Genomic DNA, 17,307 nt, shown 5'->3' on the forward strand with positions numbered 1-17,307 from the left:
AAAAAAGTAAAAAAAATGGTGTACGCGTTAGGTCTCTGGACGTCGTAGAACCAGAGTTATAGCCAATGAAAAATATATTCATATTCACAAAATTTCAAATAGAATATTTCGACGTGAAATATCCAAAAATTTAAGCACTTTTTGGGGAAAACCCATTATAACTTTTTTAAAGTGTTTAAAAAAAGCTTTATTTCTGTTTTTACAAGAAGTTTCTAGCATTAAATTTAAGCAAAAAATAAAGTTTCAAAATAAAGATGGTCCCTTTTGTTTTTGCAAAAAAAAAAAAAATCGGGAAGACCACCCCCTAATTAGCAACTTAAATGAAATTAATCGTTACCGCTCCACAAATTATTTTACTTATGTTGTGTTTATATGATCTGTAAGTTTCATCGATTCAAAGTGCTTATTTTTGAAAAAATTTGGTTTCAAAGTAAAATTTTTAAAAATTGAAATTTTGAAAAATATGTTTTTTTCAAAATAACTTAAAAATTGTTAGGGTAATCAAAAATCCCGAAAAGCAGAAAAAGTCAGATTTGCTTTTCTGAATATCATGTATTTTTTTATTTTTCTGTTAGACAAAAATTGATTAAGATTTGGTGTTTCTAAATTTGCATACATTCGTGATCAGTGACTCGTTCAACCCCTTTTAACTACAGCCTTTTCAATAATAAGGACTTTGAACCGATCAAACTTACAGATCATATAAACAATATATAGACGAGTCAAGAAACTTGCGAAGTCGTAACGATTAAGTTCATTTAAGATACTAATTAGGGGGTGATTTTCTCGATTTTTTACCAAAACCAAAAGGGACTAACTTTATTTTGAGCGTAACTTGTTTAATTTTGATGCTAGAAATTTTTTTTATAAAACAAAAATGAAGCTTTTTTTAAACACTTTAAATAAGATGAAATGAGTTTTCCCCGAAATGTGCTTCATTTTTGGTTACTTCACGTTAAAGTATTGCATTTGGAATTTGACGAGTATGAACCTATTTTTCATTAGCTATAACTCTGCTTCTACTAGGTGTAGAGACGTAATATATACACCATTTTTTAAAATTTTTTACAGGCTATATTTTTGCAAAGAATGTTTTTTCAACAAAATACTTACTATTTGAGTTATTTTCGAAAAACCGTCTAAAAGCGTGGTTATTTTATTGAAAAAATGAACATATTCACTGCCAAATAACTCGAAAAGTATTGACTTAGTGAAAAAACTCTATAGAACAAAAGTTACTTAAAATTAGCCAGTTTATCCATTTCCTGACTTTCTTTGGACGAATATTTTTTCACCCCCAAGAGGGGGTGAAAACCACCCCCAGGGCAAAAGCACATATCGGCACAATATCACTTTTTTTGTTTGACTTGTTAGCCTATGTGTTTGCCAAATTTCATGTCAATCCAAGCGGTTCTTTAAAATTTAGAGGTTTTGCAATATTTTACCGTTAAAGAACGGATTATAAAGCTATGACTGACAAACGTAGCTATGTAGCTGACTCATTGCAAAATAAAACCGACAATGCCAAACATATCCTGGACACACTGTTTTCTTTATCGACAGGCTCTAGCTGCTAAGGTAGTACCGTTTGATTTAAATGACGTTCTCAAGGAAGTAATAAAAATTGTAAATTCTATCAAAGGTAAAGCTTTGCAAACCCGGCTATTCAGAATCGTTTCAATCGCTTCATCAAAATCTCCGTTATCACATAGAGGCCAGGTGGCTATCCAAAAGAAAGGTATTGGCAAGAGTTCTGGAACTGAGAGCTGAATAAAATTAATAAGTTGAAGAAGAACCTTCAAGGAAGAGAAGATAATATTTTAACAGCTGAAGATAAAGTAAAAGCATCTCACGCAAAACTTCGTTTGTGGTCAACCTCTCTGCAAAACAAAATGTTTGAGTCTTTTCCATGTGTTTAGAATTTAGAAGATTGATGAAGATAATGCAACAGACCAAAGTTTTGTAGTATCGGCTTACATTCCTTGCATCATTCAGAGTTTGCATAATTTACAAGAGCAACTTTTGACATACTTTCCAGACTTGCACTCTGAAGCTGACAATGAAAGTAGATGGATTTTAAACCCTTTTTTGGACAAATCAATAGATCTGACTGACGTCACCAAAAAAATGAAATAATGTCTTCTAGATTAACTGCTGATGGCATGCTTAAAATGGAATTTTATTCGCAAATTGTCGACGTACGTTGGATGAAAAGAAAACACCAATATTCAGAGCTGGCAGAGCCCTCTTAAATTAATATTGCAATTCGCCACTTCATACTTGTGTGAACGTACATTTTTTACAACGGTAGACATTAAAACTAAAAAGAGAAATCGACTGCAATTAGAAAACGATTTAATTATTAACCGTTCAAAAATAGCACCATATTTTGATAAACTTTTGAAAAACAAACGAGCAAATCCTTCTCACTAAAATTGTGTTTTAAGAACCTTAACTTTTTCTTTCAGTCAGGGACCCCCCGAGAAAGACTTCGCGACCCCCCGGGAGGTCGCGACCCACAGATTGAAAAACACTGATCTAAATAATGGCTCGTATGAATAAAAATGAGAATGTGTTTTATAGGTAGGTACTCCAAATATTTAAGTACATACTCCATCTACTCTTATGTACTGTGAGTAGAAAATCATCATCATCATCATCATCAATGGCGCTACAACTCTTCGTGAGTCTTTGCCGCGTTTACTATTGCCTTCCATGTTTGTCGGTCCTGTGCCACTAATTCCCATTGTCGCATTACCATTTTCTCTAGATCTTCTTTGACTGCATATTTCCACCTTTTTCTAGGCCGCCCTACAGACCTTCTTCCATCTGGCCTTTCCCGGAACACATTGTTTATAAGGCAATTGTCGTTACTGCGTATCACATGCCCTGCCCATCTGAGTCTATTAGCCTTTATATATCTCACTAGATTTTCTTTTCCGAATAGAGACTCTAGCTCGTTATTGTATCTGCGCCTCCATTCGTTTGTCACGCTGTCTCTGCAAGGGCCATATATCATTTGAAGGATTTTACGTTCCCAACCAGCAATTTATTTACTTCTCTTTTTGTTAGCGTCCATGTTTCGCTTCCATACTCGACTGCTGGTCGTATTATGGTCTTATATATCTGGATTTTTACACCTCGTGAAAGAAGTTTTGACTTCGTTAGATGTTTCATTGCAAAGAAAGATCTGTTTCCTGCCATTATTCGCGTTTCAACTTCTCGCTCTAATTTGTTGTCATTTGTGATTATTGCTCCTAGATATTTAAATTCTTTAACCACTTCGAAGTTATGATCGTTTATAGTAATATTTTGCCTTCTCTCTGTATCTTTAGAGTAGGGAGTGTGAGTCAAGTCCCACAGCACTTAGGCCACAATTGACCCCTTGTACATCCTCCCAGGGGGTTGTCGTCCTTAGTTCATTATCCATCCTGCCGTTTCCAGGAAGGTGGACAAATCACCTGGTGACATCTCCCCTATATCGGCAGGTGTAGGCCAAGGCTCGCCGAACGCATACTCTCGTATTGACGATAACTCCGGACATTCACATAGGACATGCTCGACAGTTTCGTCATCTCGTTCACACCTCCTTCTAGCCAGCTGGTCAGCAATGCGGTTGCCTTTATTTCTGTTGTGTCCTTTAACCCACCTCAGGATGATGTTGTTACCATCCGAAGCTTGGGCTAGTGATTCATGACACTCCATTACTAGCCCTGATATGACGCGTGGTCTGTTCAGGGTTAGTAGCGCTTGTCTGCTGTCTGTGGAGATTATTACAGTTTTGCCGGCTATACCTTTCCCGATTATCTCTTTTGCGGCTATGGAGATACCAGCCAGTTCAGTCTGAACTACGCTGGCATTTTTGCCCATGCCCCATTTTATACTAAGGTTCAATGATCTGGAGTATATTCCACATCCTGAGCCTTCTTTCGTTTTGGAGCCATCGGTGTAGATGCAATATGCATTTGCCACGTTTGACTCCCTATGTTGTCTTGTTTCGATTTTGTAGGGTTTGTCGAAGACAAACGTAGGTTTAATTGAGTCGCATCCATGGCCCGCATGCAGCTGGGGCAGTGCCTCCAGCTCAGCCCGCCAGAAACGACATCTCAATTGTCCCATTCCTACATCAAGGTTTGTACCCGCTGAGCGTAACCTCATCATCGTCATCAGCGCCACCTCTCTGACATATATGTCTAAAGGGGTAATGCCAATGAGCAACTCCATTGCAGCAGTTGGTGTTGTTTTCATGGCACCTGTTATATTTAGGCAAGCCATCCGTTGAATATGGTTTAGTTTGTTGATCGCTGTTGCCTGTAGCACTTTTGGTACCCAAGCAATGGCTCCGTAAGTTAGCATTGGCCTAATGACATTAGTGTAGATCCAGGCGACCACCCTGGGCGAAAGGCCCCAAGTGCGTTCGACCGTTCGCCGACACTGTTCATAGGCAATATATGTTCTTTTAGCTCTACTATCTAAGTGAGAGTTCCATGTTAACTTTCTGTCAAGGGTAATACCAAGGTATTTCACCTCTTCAGAGAAATTCAGACTGCAGTTTAGAATCCTAGGGGGTATTAAGCCCGTGATCCTTCTTTTTCTGGTGAAGAGGACCATCTCTGTCTTTTTTGGATTTATAGACAGTGAGTGTTCCTTACACCATGTTTCTATTGGTCTGAAAGCAACTTGTAATCTCTCGCATAGTGTGTTCTCAAACTTACCGCTTTGCAAGACGGTTATATCGTCTGCATAGGCTATTGTGTAGAAACCGTTCTTGCTGAGTTGGTAAACCAGGGTATCCAACACTATGTTCCAGAGGAGTGGTGATAACACCCCCCTTGTGGACATCCCCTCGTAACCATCCCTCTAACCAAAACGTCTTCTACATTTATACTTATTGCTCTATTTGACAGCATACTGAATATCCATTCGCTCACGGCCAGGGGGACTTTCCTGACATTGAGCTGTTGGGTGATGGTTGGGAAAGTTGTTTTATCAAACGCTCCCTCAATGTCTATGAATATACCTAGGGTGGATTCTTTATTATCCAGCGATCTTTCAATTCTTCCCACTACTTGATGAAGTGCAGAATCGGTAGATCTTCCCGAAGTATATGCATGTTGATTTGGATGAAGTGGATTATGAACCAGAACTTCATCTCTTATGTACCTCTCGCATAGCCTTTCCATCGTTTTCAAGAGAAAAGATATCAGGCTAATTGGTCGGAAAGCCTTCGGTAGGGTGTAATCCATCCTACCTGGTTTTGGTATGAAGACCACACGTACCTCTCTCCACTCTCTAGGAATATATCTCAGAGCCAAGGAGGCTCTGAACATTCCCACAAGGTGCGGCAAAAGAATATCCAGTCCCCACCGTAGTAGGGCTGGATATATGCCGTCAGGCCCTGGTGACTTAAAAGGGGCGAAGCACGATATGGCCCATCTTATCTTTTCCTCACTAATTAATGTTCTGGCAAGATGCCAGTCATTTGGTGTGGGTATGATTATTTCTTCCGTCCAGTTTGGTGCTTTTGAAATGCTAGAACCGGGGAAGTGTGTTTTCATCAGGACCTCAGCACTTTCGCAAAGGTTGGAAGTTTTGCTTCCATCTTCCTTTGTTAGTATGCTGATATGCCGATGTGGATCTTTTGAGAGCGCTTTTTGTAGCCTGGAAGCTTGCGGAAAATCTTCGATTTCCTCACAGTAGGCTCTCCAAGCAGCTCTTTGTTTTTTTTCTACAGACTTTCTTAAACTCTCTGAGGTTTGATTGATAAATATCCCAATCCTCTTTGAGTTTGGTGCGTTTTGCTTTATTAAAAGAAGTTCTTGCTGTCTTTCTAAGGTGTTCCAGTTCAGTGCACCACCAAGAGTTGGTTTTGCGACTTTCCTGGACCATCCTTATCGGACAGGATTTTTTATAAGCGTAGCTTATTTTATTTTGGATAGATACCGTGTACCTTTCCAATTCTGTATTAGTTCCTGGAGTTAAAGCCTTTTCATTCCGCAGAGCATCTTCTAAGAGGCGGTTGTAGAGTTCTACATCCGTCCTCCTAGGGTCGCGAGATTTGATAAGGCTTTTTTCCAGACTAATAATATAGGTCAACCAACGGTGATCAGACATAGAGATGTCCTATTTATAATAATATTTTGCCTTATTCGCCGTCGTTCTTGTTTTGAGACGACCATGTATTTTGTTTTGTCTTCATTTATGTTTAGACCGATGTATGCAGCTTCTTCAAAGCTCGAGAAAATATCTTTAATTTCTAACGTTGATTGTGCTACTGTGTCTACGTCATCGGCAAAGGCGAGCATGATTTTTGCTCCCCGAGCAGTTATGTCTGGTTTGAGTTTTGGATACATTTTTCGCATGACATATGTTAAGGCCAGGTTAAGCAACAATGGGGACAACGGATCTCCCTGTCTTAGTCCAGAATTTACGCAGAAAGCATTTGATATTTTCCCCCCTATTCTAACTTGTGCAAAGGAGTTACTTACACACATTTGTGTTACCGCAGCTAGTTTCTTTGGTACGCCGAGCTCGATCATTGCCTTCCATAACGTTGCACGATTAATTGAGTAGAAACTCATCACATCAAAATATTTTTATTCATATGAAACAGAGTATAAACTTATACTTTATGCTTATATTCATGAGAACATACTCGTGAGTTTATACTCCGTTTTTATTCATACCATTAATTATTGTTTTAATAGTCGCGAACGCCTTATCTGGGTCTCCATTTAAGGGGATAGCCGCAAAATCTTGGTCCAATGCTATTTAAATGCATTCATTTTGTTAGAATCCTGAGAAAACTAATAAGTATTTTTGAAAAATTTAAAAGCAGAATGAAAGATTACATTATTGCCGAGGGCCGAAAGTCCCTGAAAACTACTATGTATAATATTTATTAATTAAGTGTGATATTTAATGTCAAATATTTCGTTCAAAAGAAACTTTTTGTGTATTCTAAGGGACTTTCTGTCCTCGATAATAATGTATTCTTTTATTCTCCGTTTAAATTTTTCGAAAAGATTGATTACGTTTTTCAGGATTCGAAAAGAATCAATGCATTTAAATAGGATTGGACCAAGATTTTGCGCCTACCGCCTTAATGTATGTTTAAGAGTTTTTGCATATTATACGGTTTATATACGTTATTTCATTTCTTTTACACTTAATTGCAGGTCCTGCAAAGTTGTTGGAAATTTTGCACGGAGTTGCCATATTGTAGTAATAGTATAGAATACATAGTGTGACCAACTCCAATTCAATCGAATCCGGGACAAGGCTGAAAAAATATCTGAAATCCGGGACTTTTCAATGAAAATCGGGCCATTGTTTCTTTTTCAGGAGACGATAATTAAAATACTTCTTCTCGTTGTCCTTATGCCCAATAAGAGCGTCGGACTTTGCTATCACGTATCTATCTTTTACCATTTCTTCCACGCCTTCCGGTCTCCTGCCATTTCCTTCATCTGTTGCACTTTTTTCCCTCTCTTGGTCCCGATTTCTTGGATTTGTTCCATCCACCCCTTTCTAGGTCTGCCTCTTCTTCTTCTCCCATGTCTTTTAGCATCTTTCACCTTCTTTACTAGTCTGTTCTTGTTCATTCTAGTTATATGTCCAAATCAATTCAGTTTTCTTTATTCAATTTTTCTAGTGGTTCCTGTCACGTTTTAGCACGTTTCTGATGTGTTCGTTCCTTTCCCTGTCCAGCTATTTTTCTCAGCTGCTTCATTTCTGCTGCATTTCATGTCTTTTATTTGTAACGCATCTCTCGATTGCATATAGAAGAGTTGGTACTGTGATTGTATTATATATTTTATCACATTGTATCGTATTATTAATCGAATTTCTCCTATTTGCAATTTCTAGGTCTAGCTTTCCGTCGTTCGATAAAAATTAAAATTAAATTAAAATACAAAAACGAAAAAAAGTACGGTTTAATGTTTGTAGAACTATAATACCACGATATAAATTGCATGCGTTTTGGATGTGGTATTAGTATTACACTATAGAAAATTAGATGTGAATTTTTGGAAGAATAACGTATTCAAAATTTCAAAATAGGATTTTACCAAAACGATGAAAATTCGGATGACCCGGAAGACTTATCCGGGACACCGGGCACGACTTTGTATTTCGGGCCTTGTCCCGGATTTTTCGGACTAGTTGGTCACACTAAGAATACAGGGAATTATTAAATGACTAGTAATTTTGCCCGTCGCCATGCGATGGAGAATAGGAGAATCCAATCAATTGCCATCTACAATCACTCCACCGAATTTTTTCTGCTCAATATACAGGGTAGCGAGAAAGTATGGAAACACGGTAATTACTCGGAAACCGCTTGAACGATTGTTATAAATTTTGGTGGGTAAGTGTATTCTAATACGGCCGATATTATAATGGTAATTACATTGTTGTCAAATCTTCCGTTTTTTTTTCAAATCTAATGAATTTTCTTATTTTAAATGGAACACCCTGTATATGTTTTGCGTTTTGAAGTCCTTAAGAAATACTGATTATTTTTTATGTTATATTCCCTATACCTAAATGCCATAGTTTTGGAGTTATTGCTACATTTATTTAAAAAAAAATTAACAAATTATACAAATTTATTTTTTTTTGAACCGGGTAGATATTATTTTAGGTTCTTTGAGTTATTGCGAACAAAAAGGGTCTTTTGTAATTTTCCTCAAAAGTTAATCCTTTCCGAGTTATAAACAATTTAAATATGAAAAAAATCGAAAAATGACGATTTTCTGGGTTCAAAAACATAAGTAATAGTATATTAAGTATGGAGAACGGTAAGGGTTTTATACCGATCGAAGACAATTATTTGGAGGAGGAGCAGAGCGACGACTCCAATTATTGTCTGAGATCGGTTACCCTTAACGTTCGACATGCTTATAACGTTTTTTGCACGATTGGTACCATTATAAATTATAAAATTAAACATTTTCGTCATATTGACTAGTTTCATTCATTTTATCAAGATAGATACTTTGGTTGTTAGGTAGTAACTAGGGTGCATAACAACAATGGATAATTGAGTTTTTATTTAGTTGTCAATAATTTTAAGTACAATTTTGATTATTATAAATTAAAATATGAGCGAAAGTGAATTTGAAGAAATTGAACCGGCTTGGGAAGAAGGGTGTTCCGCAATTATTCCCGAAAAATCCAAAATCCGTTATCAAAATACCTACCAAAGTTTTAAAAAATGGTGCGAAGGCAAGAATTTAAGAATCAAAGAAAAGACTCTATTGGCATATTTCGTTCAAAGACATATGCAGTTGAAAGCTCCTGGAAGCCTCTGGGCAGAATATTCAATGATTAATTCCACCGTTTTTCTTTATGATATTTCCAAGTTTTCAACTTTGATCGCGCATTTGAGGAGAAAAAATGTTGGCTATAGGCCTAAGAAGTGTCAATATTAATAAATAATTCGTTAGTTTTCTTTATTCTTTCAAAAAATAAATTAAAAGTAAGAGATTTTTAACTCGACGGTAAGTGAATTACTTACCGTCGAGTTGGAGTACTTACCGTCGAGTTGGATTACTTACCGTCGAGTTGCTAGTAAATGTCACCTACTGACGTAAAATCTGTCACGGTAAACAGTCAAAAATGATCAATCGTGCAAAAAAAAATATTATTTTTGGAACTATGAACTGCCTAAATTCAAGTTCAAACCTTATTTTATCAGATGCCGATAAGTGATTTGATCTTATTTCATTCTTAAACATTATTTTTTAGTTGTTAATGATGCGCGATAGCCTGTCCTCTCATATGAGCTTTATTAACAATTAAAAAAAACAATGTGTTAGAATAAAATATACCAAAAATTCTTATAGGAATATGATAGAAAAAGGTTTGAGCTTGAATTTAGGTACTTCGTAATTTTAACCTTCGGATGACCAAGCGTGGGAAATTGTGACCCCAGCGTATGTTTTTCGTTAATAAATTCAAAAGTATTTGCAATTTTTAACTCAATATTTTTTATTTGACTTTAATATCATTCTAGATATCCTCATATTTTGAAATAAAAACATTCCCTATATTTTACGAATAAAAAATATATTCTGAAGTTGATGTTTAGTAAAATAGCGTCTATTATGTGTAATTCCAAGTAGTTTTACGCTAATGACGTCGACTTTGCAAAGTAACAAGACACTCAACATACACACTACACATGACACTAATACTCATGTTGTGACTGGCTGAATAACATAAAGTCCATGCCATAAAAAAAATTTTAAAAAAAATCTTCATTTTTTTGTTAATTGTCATTTCTGACATTTTTGATCTGGGGTCATTTCCCGCCCCTCCCCCTTGGTCATCCGTGTAACAAAAAAAGGTTGGTCATCGGAAGGTTAAAAATGATTTTTTTACTTTTGTTTTTGAACCTTGAAAATCGTCATTTTTCGATTTTTTTCAGTTTTAAATTGTTTATAACTCGGAAACGATTAACTTTTGAGGAAAATTACAAAAGACCTATTTTGTTCCCAATGATCCAAAGAACCTAAAATAATGTTTACTTGGGCCGAAAAATTGATTTTTATAAATTGTTAATTTTTTTTAATAAATGTAGCAATAACTCCGAAATTATGGCATTTAGGTATAGGGAACATAACATGAAAAATAGTCAGTATTTCTTAAGGACTTCAAAACTCAAAAAATATACAGGGTGTTCCATTTAAAATAAGAAAGTTCATGAGATTTCCAGCAAAACTGAAGATTTGACAACAATGTTATTACCACTATGATATCGGCCGCATGAGGACACTCCTCCCACCAAAATTTATAAAAATCGTTTGAGCGGTTTCTGAGAAATCACCGTGTTTCCATACTTTCTCGCTACCTTGTATATTTGATCATATATCAGATCTTTGCTTTTGACAGATTTTAGAAAAACTGGAGAATATAATAACACTCAGATTCAAAAACTTTTCTTCTCGCAACACTACAACCCGGGGTGGGTCTTGTCTGACTACACCACTCGTTTCCATCTCACACGGTCCTCCTTGGGTCAGTGAGTAGCTCCATTATTCTTAATATCCATTATCTGACCATATATTGTCTCTCCATCGCATTCGTGGGCGTCCTTCTTCCTGTGGGGGCTTCCTTACAGATTAACTTGGCAAAACGGTTATTAGGGACCATTGGACATGACCAGACCATCTTATATGTTGGGACTTAATTTCTTGGACTACTTCGATTGCCCTATACATCTGCTTGACCTCAGCATTTGTTCTCATACAGTATTGGCTACTATTAGGGTCGAAATAAGGTCCAAAGATTTTTCTGAGGATTTTTGTCTCAAAACAACTGCTTTAAAACGTCTACAAATTGAGATCTTAAATAGTTTCTTTATTGATGGACAAATTTTAATAATTTTTCCGATAAAAAAAGAAAAACATGCCAGAATAATTCGCATAGGTAAGTCATATATTATCAACGTTCAAATAAGTGTCCGTCCAAAAAAATTGAAATGGATTAAGGGCAAGCGCTGGATGCAAGGCTTGTAGACCAGCTAAGGCCCATAATTGCGTATCCGGTATATTTCACTATAAGTTCACTTATCATTAGAATGATAATTTGTGAACTGCTTAGTAAAATAAATGTCATGATTCTCCGGCTGGTCCAAAAAATGGCGTATAAAGTTTAATGAACAGAAGTCAGTTCATATTAACTTTACTAACAAGAAAATCAATAATCTTCCAATTATCCTAAACAACAACGTTGTTCCTAATAAAAAACAGCGAAATACCTGGGTTTAAATCTCGACGTCAAACTAAAATGGAAGGAGCACGTTAAAAAGAAAACTGAACAGTTGAAGATAAAGTACAAAAATATGTATTGGCTAATAGGTAGGTACTCTCAACTTTCCATCCAGAACAAAGTACTAATTTATTCTTTTTCTCATGATCACCTTTCAGTGCGTCACAGTTTTTCGATTTCTCTCTAACGCATTAAATTGTATGTGACAGGAAAAAAGGCACGTCTGTGAATACTTTGGTAATTATTCTAGTTCGGTGATTATTCTAGTTGTCGATAGATGGCGCCATAATCAAAAAAGAATTATTTATTAAATAAAATAATAATAAAATCAATATAATCTGTACAATTTATAAGACTATACAAATGAAAGAAAATACCATTTTATAAATGCAATAGACACAATTGATTTGGTTTTATTCCAAATTGAAAATAAAATTTGACAACTGTCAGATTTAACTAAAATGTCACGTTAGAATAAATGTCATAAATGTGTATTATCACGGACTTACCTTTTTTCTATAATTTGTGACGCGCTGAAAAATGTTCATGAAAAGGAGAATACCAACAGATATTGAAACCGGTGTGGACCTATGGCCTACAATTATGGGGCTGTACCAAAAAAAGTAATTACCGAAATTTAGAAACGCTCCAGAACCGAATATTAAGGAATATTGTATGTGCTCCTTGGTATGATGGTATGTTCGGAATGACGATTTGCGTAGAGATCTTAAAATCGAATCTATTCCAAATGAAATTAAGAAAGTCGCCAGGAGACATGAAGAGAGGCTCCATAAGCATCCCAACCATGAAGCAATTCAGCTTCTTGTCAACGAACCCCAGATGCGAAGGCTCAAGAGGACTAAACCGTTCGAGCTCGTGTAATGTGTGAAGTTGTGCCGGGCTTAGTTAGTGTTGTGCATTGTATTGTAGCCACAACAAAGACGTGAGCAATTAGTGAAAAGCAGAGTCAGTGCTGTGCTGTGTAGTCACAACAAAGAAGTGGACATTTCATGTAAAAAAAAGCTAGGATGGACCCGGTGACATCTAGTTTACAAACATTTTTGGGAAATTAGGTTAAAGAAAAAATACTGATTAATCGTGTAGATTAGGTGTATTTATATTGTTTAAATAAAAAAAATGTTTCTCCGAACTAGAGGACCTCCAAGTATTTCTGTTTCTGGCTGCTCTCCTCCAGTTGTCCACCCTCCATATCTCTTTAGCATCGGTTCTCACTTCCTCTATCCACTCTTCCTTGGTATTCCTACTGGCCGAAATCCCACCATAGTTCCGCTAAGCGTTCTACTAGGTGTTCTGTCGTTAAACATTCTTATAAGGTGACCTGCCCAGCGCAATCTTTGTGTTTTGCATAATTTGCTATAGAGGGTGCTCTGTAATATAGGTATAACTCGTGGATTAACCTTATTCTCCATATACGATTGGCGCAAATGGGCCTCACATTATCCTCCTTAATATCATTCGTTCAAAAGTAATAAGGTTTATTGTCTTTTCAGTCATGATCCACGTTTCTTCACCATATATTGCTATTGGCCGTATAATGGTCTTCTATATTTTAAACTTTACTTCCTTAAGCTTTACTCGCTGCCATTCTCAGTTATCTGTTTGTCTGTACACCCAAGTGTGTGAGCTGTTCTACTACTTCTATATTACTGTATCTCTCTTATTCACCGACTATAATATTGTGCATAGACGCCGTCCCCCATCGGCACCTTTATAATCTGTGCACTGTAACTTATTTAAAATATAAATCCCCTTTCTTTTACCCTATCAGGTTATCACAATTGTCTCGGACAAACTGCACGACGTGTGGTCCTAAGATTTTTTAAGATTAGATATAATGCAACGCTATTAGACATTTTCATATCCATTTTATTAGCCATTGAAACATTGGCAATTAAATTGTTTCTTACTGTTTTGATCTACTATCGAATAACTATAGCGACACTTGGATCGGATACGGTATTGTGTAATAGCCCACAAGATCTCCAGGACTAACTCCACTGGACCATTTTTCTTGTGTATACAATGATTTTTTCATAAACTTTTTTGTACACTTCTTAGTTTAGTCGTAACAAAAGAAAACCAGAGGTAATATTGTACATTGTGGAGGTATTAACTTGGTATATTATAATAATTAATGGTAAATATTTCTAGAGCGATGAAAATTAAAAAATCATTATGAATCATATCAGATATCAATTTTTATTTAATTACTCTTCTTTTAAATTATCAGCTGTATAAAATCCTTAGTTTGTCGCTTCAAATAATGCAAATATATTAAAGTCCAAACATATTGTCTCTGCGATAATTATTATGAATTTATGCACCAAATTCCTTAACATTTTACTACGCCCGTGATAATACACCAGCAATACACTAAGAATTCGGAGCATGCGAAGTATTTATATTACTTTGGCAACGTAGCGTATTATATAAATTAATATTACATATTTGAGGGCAGTGGTGGCGAAATTACATTTAAAAATGAATTTTAAAATGTAGGAAGAAATACATAGGCAAAAAATAAAAAAGTAAACTAATTGAGAGAAGTAACAGGTATTTACACATATTTATAGTGAAAAAAAAAATCAAATTATTGTTTAAATACATATTCTCCTACAAAAAAGCAAATTATTAAAAAAAATCATTCAATTCAAATTTATTATTGTTTTGACTTATTTTTAAAAAATGTGGAAACCTTGAATTATCCATGTCCGTATGTACGACTGTAAACACAACTTCTCCGTGATTAGACCAGATAGGATAACAAACGAGGTATCGAATGAAAGCTTATAAACCAAGGATGGTATCAAAGGTGAGCAATTTGACCTTGGACTTCCAGTTATAAGCGAGCTTTACACTCTCGCGAAGTTACTCGACGAAGTACTGGGGAAAGTTGTCCGAAGTGCATCGAAGACCACATTCGCGCAGGGAGACACTAACTTCGAGTCCTTTGACTCGGTCGCAAAGAACGGCACAGAAGGGAAGTAGCCCGAGGCGAAGCGAAGTCGAACTTCGGTCAACTTCGCGAGTAGTATAGTGGGCGCTTTAGAGTTGCAACCGGAAGTACTGTTTTAAAGTCGCCTAAATAGTACAAGCGATATATTATTCGAAACAATTACCTACTTGAAGTAAGCCCCAATTGCTCTTCAGAAGCTTGAAACTAAATGTTCAAACATCAATTTAGGCACTTGTCAACCTCAAAAATAATAACTTACACATGAGTTTTCAAGCCTCGAAATTGCGTATTTTCGCATTTTTCAGATTTTAAATCGCTTATAACTCAAAAACTATCAACTTTTGAAAAAAATGAATGTGTGTGTACCTTGTACGCACGTAAGAAGTTATACTTCTATTATTATATAATTTCAACGAAATAAATATACTTAAAGGCGGGTTGACATTACTAGTGAATAACGAACGTGGCTCACGCTTACGTATTTTGCCCGTGCTATTGTTAGATATTTTATTATCTATTTTCAAACTCGAGCAGTACATTTGTATTTATGCAATACATATATACAAATTAATGTACTGCTCGAGTTTGAAAATAGATAATAAAATATCTAAAAATAGCACGGGCAAAATACGTAAGCGTGAGCCACGTTCGTTATTCACCAGTAATGTTAACCCGCCTATACAGTTTATTTGCATTTTATTTAAATATTAAACTAACTTTCTCACCTACCACTTTAAAAAAATTTTTATTAAAAAAATACCAAAAATTAAAAAAATAGAATATGAATCGTCCGGGATTTGAACCCGCGACCTCTCGATCTCTGGTCCAATGCTCTACCAACCAAGCTATCAAGCCCCGTGTAGTGACGTCTCGGATATAATTACACATCACGGTGACAAATAGATAAAGTGAAGTATAAAACAAATATTATAATAGATTTTTTATTATCTTATTCCCGAGGAAGACAAATCCAAAGACACAAAAATTATAATAAATAATACATTTACTAAAAACACTGATATATTCTTTTAATGACTTGCGCTGATACATACATTGAAAGATTGAACAACGAACTACATACTGTCTGTGTGTGCATGGGTCCAGGATTATAAAATTTCACTCTCGATCGTAAAGAAGTATAACTTCAAAAATTTTTGAAACAAAAGACCACTTTTTTGTTTAAAATAACCCAAAAAATGTAGCAGAAAAAGGTGATCGTTGGAATGTGTTTAAAAACATTTTTAATGAAAAAATGAAAAAATCATTATTAAGTATTCAACAAAAAATAAAGACCGTTCTGTAAGCATAGGTAATATATAACGAAAAATATTTACCGATCCCTATTTTTGTCATTTTTCACCTAATTTCGAAAATTTCTTCAATTGCTGCATTTGGTAATTTTACTGTTATACTTTCGTTTTACTTAAAGTTTTACAACAAAGTACATTTTACAGGTTGAAAATATAAATCTATATTTTAAAATAATTCTAAAATGCTCATTTGTTCTTCTGCGTCAGTGGTCTTAATAAATACTTGAAAATTAATGCGATTACTAATTCTATTATCCACTCTGTGGCACAGCAGTAAGAGAGTATCTTTGAATCCAAGGGTTATGAGTTCTAATCCAAGCTGGGTACGAAATTTTTCTTCATTAAAAATTAATAAATAAAAATAATTTCTAATCTTGTGGGATCGGTACTCACCTGAGGGACCGCAGACGTTCGGAAACAATTAGCGTCTCTTTGCATGTCGACTTGACTAATAGGCCAGGTTAATAAGACAAAAATATACCCTGTTCGTGACACTTCAGCAGCCAGGGCACTGAAGCGTTTTTTCGACAGGTAATACCTATAGGAACAAATTGTAACTATTTCCTGCGTAGGATCTGGCGGCCATTTTTATTTATAAACAATTAACTGTCAAAAAATGGCATTTTCTTTTTTTTTAATCAACGGAAAACAGTGAAACTTATGATTTTTTTAGTACAAATATCTTCGAGATTATGGAAAAAGCTTTAAAATGACGTATTACAAAGTTTGATATACTCATTTATTGTTAATATAATTGCGAAAAAAGGTCGGAATTGCAAAAAAAAATATTTTCGCTATTACTGTTGTAAAAATTAGTGTACAGCTTTGAAATTTTTGTCAAATAAGGGTTCTTTGGTGCTTAATATGTGATAAAAATGTCAAAGCGATTTATTCAATTGTTTAAATTTTATTCAAATTGTTTATCCCAGAGAGCATTTTTTTTGCAATAACACAAGTCAGAAAAAAATGACCTTAGAACCATTCCACAGGTGTCAAATGAAAGAGCATGAGCGACATTTTCAACATGGCTTTAAAAAGTGAATAAAAAATGCATTTATTAGTAATAAATAATTATGCAAATGTATCGTCAATTTTTCTTTATAAGCTTTTTGAATAACTTTTTCCAAAAAAATTAACTTTTTTACCCTGTTTTAAGTGCACAACTACCATGTAATGTTATCTGCATCATAATTTATAAAAAATTGTAATAAATATGTATAATTTCTTATATAACAAAATAAA

At 35.1% G+C, this 17,307-nt stretch overlaps 1 protein-coding gene across 1 annotated transcript in view; it reads left to right on the plus strand.

Moving 5' to 3' along the window:
- Positions 1-17,307, plus strand: part of LOC126881134 (L-2-hydroxyglutarate dehydrogenase, mitochondrial) — a 54,347-nt gene that overhangs the window by 1,519 nt on the left and 35,521 nt on the right. The gene's annotated exons all lie outside the window — the stretch shown is intronic.

This window comes from Diabrotica virgifera, chromosome 3, assembly GCF_917563875.1.
Source record: "Diabrotica virgifera virgifera chromosome 3, PGI_DIABVI_V3a".
Lineage (NCBI taxonomy): Eukaryota > Metazoa > Arthropoda > Insecta > Coleoptera > Chrysomelidae > Diabrotica > Diabrotica virgifera.